We start from the raw sequence: 9,805 nt of genomic DNA, 5'->3' as shown, positions 1-9,805 counted from the left end.
GATAATTAATTGATAGGACAATTCTGGTAAAAGTTAAGTTGTTATTGAACAGTCAGGAACAAAATTAACACTGGTCCACACGAATACAATTCTAAAGATTTAACCTGTTCGTGTCGATGCGGCGGTTGGCGGGCAGCGAGATGGCGAGGTGCCCAGCACACATACAATCACAGCTATGGCTCTTGGTGTATCGGCACTTTGCTTCTTCTTAGCGTCGCAATCCTTTTCCGTTTAGTGCCTCTGGAATATAGCCATGCTGTGTAGTCGTCGGAAACGGCACATCCGAGGCTCAATGAAATCACGTTTTCCAGGAGAGCCTCCTCGATCCAGAGCGTGTTTCTCAGACCGATGCCCAACTCCGACTATTACTGCTGAGCCCGTTATGCCGTGCCGCGCCCGTGTGCATTTTTTCCCGCGCTCGCCTGCCATCCACCTTTTACCGCTCCCCTACAGACAGGGTGTTCACCAAAGGTTTTGCATTACACATATCCTAATACATTTCCTACGTATGGACCAGACGCACAATTACAATTTTAAACATGTTACAATAGATTCAACATGGGTTACACTTCAATTCTGTTATAGCATTGCTTGAAATTTGACATAAATATTAATATTCACCTCGAAAGTTGCTTACAGTTTCTTTAACATAATGACACGAAAAGAAAAAGAAATGAAATCAAAACATTGCTTACACTAATTTATCGAAAATCAGAAGAAAAAATTATTATATGTACAGTTGTTGTTGTTACAAGTTCCCTCCAGCACTACTTCTGACATTAGTCGAGTCCATGCCAGGTGGTGTTGCGGCACTTCTGCGCGCTCGCGTGGGCCCTACACGATATAAAGCCTAGTTTACACGTCGACATTGGGTTGCGCCACTCGTTGCGTGGAATGAGCTGCACGCAAGTGGTTTCATATGTGACTGTAGACACGGCGAAACCAGTATACACTTCAGTTTCGTCGTTGTGTGGGCTCCTGAGTCGTGTCTGACATTAAAGTTTTGGCAGCTACACGTCGCACGAGTTGTGATGGAGTTAAAGCTTGATGCGTGGAATCGCTGCATAAGAAAAAAAAAGAAAAAAAGAAATATGTTTCGATTCGTAACTGGATGAAGAAAAGACGCCAGCTCGATTGCCCAGCATCGTTGCTGAAATAATTTGTAATGGAAGACCCAAGAAGTTCTTTTAATTATCTTAGAATGTCACCAGAACTGTTCACGTTTCTTCTAAATAGAGTTAATTATGCGATAAGGAATAAAGGTACTGTAATGCATGAACCACTGTCGCCAGAACTGCAATTACATATCACGTTGCGTGCATTACAATCGAGAACACTCGGCATGCTATAAGAGGCGGTTTCAGTTGGTGATGACGCTTTTTCGTTAACAGCAATAATTATTAACATTAACAATAGTAATTATTAATATTTTCTCTCCTCCCACACAGGCCATGAAGGCCCAAAGGTACCGACCGGCCGCCGTGTCATCCTCAGCCCATAGGCGTCACTGGATGCGGATATGGAGGGGCATGTCGTCAGCACACCGCTCTCTCGGCCGTTTTACCACTTTGCGAAACGGGAGCCGCTACTTCTCAGTCAAGTAGCTCCTCAGTTTGCCTCACAAGGGCTGAGTGCACCCCGCTTGCCAACAGCGCTCGGCAGATCTGATGGTCACCCATCCAAGTGCTAGCCCAGCCCAACAGCGCTTAACTTCGGTGATCTGACGGGAACCGGTGTTACCACTGCGACAAAGCCGTTGGCAATTATTAACATTAGCAACAATAATTATTTGAAGTTCAATTGCACACAGTCGTGCAGGCCGAATTATGACCTTGGAATTGGTTGTAGGTGTATGCAGGTAAATTTCGCGACAGGCTAGTAAGCGTCGCGAGTTTGTCACGGTATCAAGACTGCTTTCGCGCCGTCGATGGTTTGCTTTTGCCACGCGAAAATACAATTTACGCGAAGTCCTAATTATCGCGAAACGGTACAATATTTGGTGAGCCATTGTCGAGGACGTACGTTTGGATAGAAATATCATTTTCAAAATCCATTTTAAATCCTGTCGGTCGAAGTAGCCTAGCAACCCAAAAGCTCACACGTGGTTATCAGGAGAAACAGTGTACCATTATTCACGCACACGGCTACACTCTACATCGAGGTGTGGATGATTTGTGGGCGCGAAATAAACATTTGAAAGCATTTGATTAAATAAAAAGGAAAAATATAAAGAAGTTTATTCGTATATTTTGTTATGTCATGAACTGTGATCCTTTCTTATAGTGGTGTAGAGCCTTACATATTATTAATATTGTGACAGACTGATCGCAAGTGTTCTCGTTGGAAGTAGAGGTTTAGGCCTGATTAAGAGTAGCTGGTTCTTAAAGTCTCAAAGGTTAAGTGAAGAATAATATCACACTTAAATAACGCACCATCGAAACCCACTATCTTTATACTACACTACTGGCCATTAAAATTGCTACACCTCGAAGATGACGTGCTACAGGCGCGAAATTTAACCGAGAGGAAGAAGATGCTGTGATATGGAAATGATTAGCTATTCAGAACATTCAAACAAGGTTGGCGCCGGTGGCGACTCCTACAACGTGCTGACACGAGGAAAGTTTCCAACCGATTTCTCATACACAAACAGCAGTTGACCGGCGATGTCTGGTGAAACGTTGTTGTGATGCCTCGTGTAAGGAGGAGAAATGCGTACCATCACGTTTCCGACTTTGATAAAGGTCGGAATGTAGCCTATCGCGATTGCGGTTTATCGTATCGCGACATTGCTGCTCGCGTTGGTCGAGATCCAATGACTGTTAGCAGAATATGGAATCGGAGGGTTCAGGCGGGTAATACGGAACGCCGTGCTGGATCCCAACGGCCTCGTATCACTAGCAGTCGACATGACAGGCATCTTATCCGCACGGCTGTAACGGATCGTGCAGCCACGTCTCCATTCCTGAGTCAACGGATGGGGACGTTTGCAAGACAACAACCATCTGGACGAACAGTTCGACGACGTTTGCAGCGGCACGGACTATCAGCTCGGAGACCGTGGCTGCGGTTACCCTTGACGCTGCATCACAGACAGGAGCGCCTGCGGTGGTGTACTCGACGACGAACCTGGGTGCACGAACGGCAAAACGTCATTTTTTCGGATGAATTCAGGTTCTGTTTACAGCTTCATGATGGTCGCATCCGTGTTTGGCGACATCGCGGTGAACGCACATTGGAAGCGTCTATTCGTCATCGTCATACTGGCGTGTCACCCGGCGTGAGTCTCGGTTACCTCTTGTTTGCATTGACGGCACTCTGAAGACTTTACATCTCAGATGTGTTACGTCCCGTGGCTCTACCCTTAATTCGATCCATGCAAAACCTTACATTTCAGCAGGATAATGCACGACCGCATGTTGCAGGTCCTGTACGGGCCTTTCTGGATACAGGAAATGTTCGACTGCCGCCCTGGCCAGCACATTCTCCAGATCTCTCACCAATTGAAAACGTCTGGTCAATGGTGGCCGAGCAACTGGCTCGTCACAATACGCCAGTCACTACCCTTGATGAACTGTGGTATCGTGTTGAAGCTGCACGGGCAGCTGTACCTGTACACGCCATCCATGCTCTGTTTGACTCAATGCCCAGGCGTATCGAGTCTGTTATTAGGGCCAGAGTTGGTTGTTCTGGGTACTGATTTCTCAGGATCTATGCACCCAAATTGCGTGAAAATGTAATCACATTTCAGTCCTAGTACAATATATTTGTCCAATGAATACGCGTTTATCATCTGCATTTCTTCTTGGTGTAGCAATTTTAATGGCCAGTAATGTATATTAAGCTAGCTATTCCGGAATCAGGTGATATCGTGGCCGTGTAGTTGTGTGTTGTCGACAACAAATAGCTAAACACTAACATAAACACTTCTGATGCTCTGATATCGACGAGGGAAGGACGAGAAGACAACGACGTATACAAGCGGTATACGTGGCGCCTTACAATACAAGAACAGAACGGACGTCACTGTATAGCAGCACTAGCTGTCGATGTTACGTAAAGCGCGTCGGCTGGACGGCAGAAACCTTGCAGTCGTTGTCGTAATGCGGAAACGGAGGGATTTGTCTGACGTCCAAAAGGGCGTGGTCATTGGCTTTCGGGGAAAGGTTGGAAGCATTTCCGAGACAGAGATGTTTGTAAACTGTTCGTGTGGTGCAGTGGTTAAAGTGTACCGTGCATGGCAAAATGGCGCTATCCAAAAGCGGCGCAGAGACTGCGGTGTACACTGAACATACGAAGCGTGTTCTTTTAGCAGGTAGCGTTTTGAAAATTAAAAAAAGACGTGCCAAGATACCTGAATAATTTTATTTTTACCAGCTGTACCGGTATGAAATGAGCGTTTTTTTTGTTTTTTTTGTGAAAATGAAACACTAATTTTGAATTGAAAAGTAAAAACATTTGATTCAAAGTACTGACCAATGCTTTCTATACATTTTGACTGCCTTTCTGGCAATTTGTGGACACCACGCCAATAGAAATGTTCGTCTTTTGAAGCAAACCAATCAGACACCCAATTTTCGACTTCTTCGTAGGAATCGAAGTGTTCCTCAGCCAATGCGTGTCCCATTGATGAAAACAAATGGTGGTCGGAAGGGGCCAAGTCTGGTGAATACGGCGGGTGGGGTAGCAGCTCCCAGCCAAGTGTTTTGATTGTATCCTGAACCAGTTTTGCTTTGTGTGCAGGTGCATTGTCGTGTAAAGAAATTACTTTGCCATGTCTTCTGGCCAATTCTGGTCTTTTTTCGATCAATGCTTAGTTCAAATTGATCTTTTTGTTGTCTGTAGCGATTGGTGTTCACAGTTTCACTGGGTTTTAGAAGCTCATGATACACCACAGCTTTCTGATTCCACCAAACACGGAGTATTGTCTTCTTGCCGAATCGATCTGGTTTGGCAGTCGATGTTGATGGTTGTGCCCGATGAACCCATGATTATTCCCGTTAAGGATTCTTAAAATAAATCCATTTTTCATCGCCAGTAACAATTCGATGCAAAATTTAGTTTCTTTCATGTCTTTGAAGCAAGATTTGACAAATCGTTTTTCGGTTTTCCTTCTGTCTTTAATTCATTCATGTGGCACCCATTTTCCACACTTTTGGATCTTTCCCATAGCTTTCGAACGGTGAAACCATCTCCTGCATGTTACTTCTGATAGAGCACGATCCCCATACGCCTCGACAAGCACTCGATGCGACTCTGCAGCACTTTTTTTCAAATGAAAACAAAAAATTAATCCTTCCCGCAAATCATCATTTTCTGGTACAAAATTTGACATTGTTAACACGATTAAAATATGATGTTGTTTGTTTCATGACTTGATCTGTACTAAATATCTTTGAGAGGTGTCATACCAACCAAACAAAAAAAAAAATATAAGGCTCGTTGACAACAAATGTTCCCTATCGACACATTTGTATCTTAACGTTAATTTCATACCGGTACACCTGGTACAAAGCCTGTACCTTACTTTTCTACATAATTTCCGTCAGTATTGAGGCACTTGTCATAACGTTGTACCAGTTTTTGAATGCCCTCGTCATAGAAGTCTGCCGACTGACTTGTTGACCACTGCATCACCACCGTTTTGACTTCGTCATCGTCTCGAAGACGCTGACCGCTCAGGTGTTTCTTCAAGTGCAGGAACAGACGGTAGTCACTGGGCGCAAGATCGGGGCTGTACGGAGGGTGATCTGGAGTTTCCCGTCGAAAAGATGTGATGAGATCTTTGGTCTGATTCGCCACATGCCGGCGGGCATTGTCTTTCAGCAAAACGATGCCCTGGCTCGACTTCCAAGGACTCTTGATTCGATACTGGTGTGACGTAGGCCACCCATGTTTCATCGTCCGTAACAATTTGTCTTAAGAAATCATCACCGTCGTTGTGGTACCGCTTGAGGAAAGTCAATGCACTGTCTAAACGTTTGGTTTTGTGCACATCAACATTTTCGGTACCCAACGTGCGCACAATTTTCGGTAATTCAAGTTGAAACATCCCCTTAGGAAAATTATTGAATTACTGTGCTGGTAAACCCCTTACGTTATTTGATTTTCAAACAGCTGAGCAGAACTGAACGTACTCAGACATTTCTCTCTTTACTTATTCTGATCAACACTAAACTGACACACAATATTTTTTGCGCAACGCAATCTGACTTTCAATAATCCCTACAAAAGAATGGCCCTGACTAATAATAACCTATACCTTTCATGAATCACTTACGTCACAAAAATCTTCGTTACTCGAACTACTGCAATACAGCGAGCGCCAATACTGCCAGCTAAATAAAAGGTTCTGACTGCTGAAGGCACTAACTACTGATAGGCATAGTTAGCAAATGAAAGACTTTGATAGAGAACAAACAATGTATTTACCTTAATAGTGTTCAAAAGTCATAATATATATATATATCAGTTGACGACATCCAGTCTTACAAATGTACTGTTTCTGATAGACACACGTCCAGATCGTCCGCTCTCAAAACTCCGCCATCTCTCTCCCCACATCCACCACTGCTGGCGGCTCACCTCCAACTGCGCAACGCTACGCGCTGTTAACATCCAACTGTCCAACACTATAATAGCAAACAACATTGCAAACCAGCCACAGACTGCACACAGCACAGTTAGTGATTTTCATACAGAGCCCTACATGGCGTTACCAACATAAAAAAAAATGGTTCAACTGGCTCTGAGTACTATGCGACTTAACTTCTGAAGTCATCAGTCGCCTAGAACTTTTTAGAACTACTTAAACCTAACTAACCTAAGGATATCACACACATCCATGCCCGAGGCAGGATTCGAACCTGCGACCGTAGCGGTCGCTCGGGTCGAGACTGTAGCGCCTAGAACCGCACGGCCACTCCGGCCGGCCAACATAAAAACCTAAACAGCCTAATTACAAAGTGCTCGGTCACAATGCAGTACAAAACACTACGAGAAACATTATGAAAGTCATACCGCGAGGAGGAAATCGTTAAGCATCTGTTTTCTCTCACCTTATTGTCCACTTCCTGCACCAAACTTTCATTAACTACCGAAGGACGCCCACTCCGTTGTTCTTCGTGCACATTTGTGCGGCCATCTCTAAATGCTCTCACTCACTTTCTTACCATTCCATCACTCATAATGTTTTCTCCTTAAAGTGCACAGATCTCACGATGAATATCGATCGCTTTTAGGCCTTCAGCACTAAGAAATCTTACAACAGCCCGTACTTCACAGTCGGCGGGACTCACCATTATCGGAGGCATCTTAAACACTCAGTACCCAACATAAACAAGGAATAATTAGACTGTAATGGCGTCAGTGCGTAGACAACAGATGTACACTACTGTCCATTAAAATTGCTACACTAAGAAAAGATGCAGATGATAAACGGTATTCATTGGAAAAAAATATTACACTAGAACTGACATGTGATTACATTTTCACGCAATTTGGGTGCGTAGATCCTGAGACATCAGTACCCAGAACAACCACCTCTGCCCGTAATAACGGCCTTGATACGCCTGGGCATTTAGTCAAACGAGCTTGGATTGCGTGTACAGGTACAGCTGCCGATGCAGCTTCAACACAATACCACAGTTCACCGAGAGTAGTGACTGGCGTATTGTGTCGAGCCAGTTGCTCGACCACCATTGACCAGACATTTCAGTTGCTGAGAGATCTGGAGAATGTACTAACCAGGGCAGCAGTCGAACATTTTCTGTGTCCAGAAAGGCCCGTGCAGGACCTGCAACATGCAGTCGTGCATTATCCTGCTGAAATGTAGGGTTTTCGAATGGATCGAAAGAAGGGTAGAGCCACGGATCATAACACATGTGAAATGTAACGTCCACTGTTCAAAGTGCCGTCAATGCGAACAACAGGTGACCGAGACGTGTAACCGATGCCACCCCATACCGTCACGCCGGGTGATACACCAGAATGGCGATGACGAATACACGCTTCCAATGTGCGTTCACCGCGATGTCGCCAAACACGGATGCGACCATCACGATGCTGTAAACAGAACCTGGATTCATCCGCAAAAACTGACGTTTTGCCATTCGTGCACTCAGGTTCGTCGTCGAGTACACCATCGCTGGCGCTCCTGTCTGTGATGCAGCGTCAAGGGTAACCGCAGCCACGGTCTCCGAGCTGATAGTCCGTGCTGCTGCAAACGTCGTCAAACTGTTCGTGGAGGTGGTTGTTGTCTTGCAAACATCCCCATCTGTCGACTCAGGGTTCGAGACGATCATTTACAGCCATCCGAATAAGATGCCTGTCATCTCGACTGCTAGTGATACGAGGGCGTTGCGATCGAGCACCGCGTTCCGTATTACCCTCCCGAACCCAGCGATTCCATATTGTGATTGCATCTCGACCAACAGGAGCACCAGTGTCGCGATGCGATAAACCGCAATCGCGATAGGCTACAATCCGACCTTTGTCAAAGTCGGAAACGTGATGGTACGCATTTCTCCTCCTCGCACGAGGCATCACAACAACGTTTCACCAGGCAACGCCGGTCAACTGCTGTTTGTGTATGAGAAATCGGTTGGAAACCTTCCTCATGTCAGCACGTTCTAGGTGTCGCCACCGGCGCCAACCTTGTGTGAATGCTCTGAAAAGCTAATCATTTGCATATCACACCATCTTGTTCCTGTCGGTTAAATTTCGCGTCTGTAGCACGTCATCTTCGTGGTGTAGCAATTTTAATGGCCAGTAGTGTAGGTACCCAGTGCGCATGCGCAGAACGCCGACCGTAGCGCTGCGGCCGCGGTGTGACAAAACGGTACTAACTTAAAAAACGCGCCTCGTAGATGACAGGGGTGAACAACTTTGCACCCAGATGAACCGACAACCATGCCTCCTCAACGACCATTCAGTCAACCTTCCATCGTATGGGCCTGCGCAGCAAGCACCTGTTTCATACATACCAGCAGGACAATGCAACGTCTCATGTGGATCGGAGAGCATCAGGATGAGCTAGCCCTACTTCCGTGGCCACCAAACACCCGCGTTTTACAGCCAATCGAGAATATGTCGTACCACCTGGATTGAGCTGTTCCCCCATGGATCCTCAAATGGTTCAAATGGCTCTGAGCACTATGGGACGTAACACCTCAGGTCATCAGTCACCTAGAACTTAGAACTACTTAAACCTAACTAACCTAAGGACACCACAGACATCCATGCCCGAGGCAGGATTCGAACCTGCTACCATAGCAGTCGCGCGGTTCCAAACTGAAGTGCCTAGAACCGCTCGGCCACAGCGGCCGGCCACGGATCCTCAACCAAGAAACCTACACTATGTGATCAGAAGTATCTGGCTGAAAATGAGTTAAAAGTTCGTGGCGCCCTCCATCGGCAACGCTGGAATTCAATATGGTGTTGGCGCACCGAGAGTCTTGATGAGAGCTTCCACTCTCGCAGGCATACGTTCAATCAGGTGCTGGAAGGTTTCTTGGGGAATGGCAGCCCATTCTTCACGGAGTGCTGCACTGAGGAGAGGTATCGATGTCGGTCGGTGAGGCCTGGCACGATGTCAGCGTTCCAAAACATCCCAAATGTGTTCTATAGGATTCAGGTCAGGACTCTGTGCAGGCCAGTTTGTTACAGGGATGTAATGTCGTGTAACCACTCCGCCAAAGGACGTGCGTTATGAACAGATGCTCGATCGTGTTGAAAGACGCAGTCGCCATACCCAAATTGCTGTTAAACAGTCGGAAGCAAGAAGGTGCTTAAAACATCAATGTGG

The 9,805-nt window shown here is 45.9% G+C and overlaps 1 pseudogene; it reads right to left on the bottom strand.

Moving 5' to 3' along the window:
• Positions 1–1,643: 1,643 nt before the first annotated feature.
• On the bottom strand, positions 1,644–1,761 carry LOC126213996 (5S ribosomal RNA; annotated as a pseudogene).
• Positions 1,762–9,805: the final 8,044 nt, after the last annotated feature.

The sequence above is a fragment of the Schistocerca nitens genome, chromosome 11, assembly GCF_023898315.1.
Source record: "Schistocerca nitens isolate TAMUIC-IGC-003100 chromosome 11, iqSchNite1.1, whole genome shotgun sequence".
NCBI lineage: Eukaryota > Metazoa > Arthropoda > Insecta > Orthoptera > Acrididae > Schistocerca > Schistocerca nitens.
Note: the sequence above shows the minus strand (reverse complement) of the source record. Positions and strands in the feature narration are given on the sequence as shown.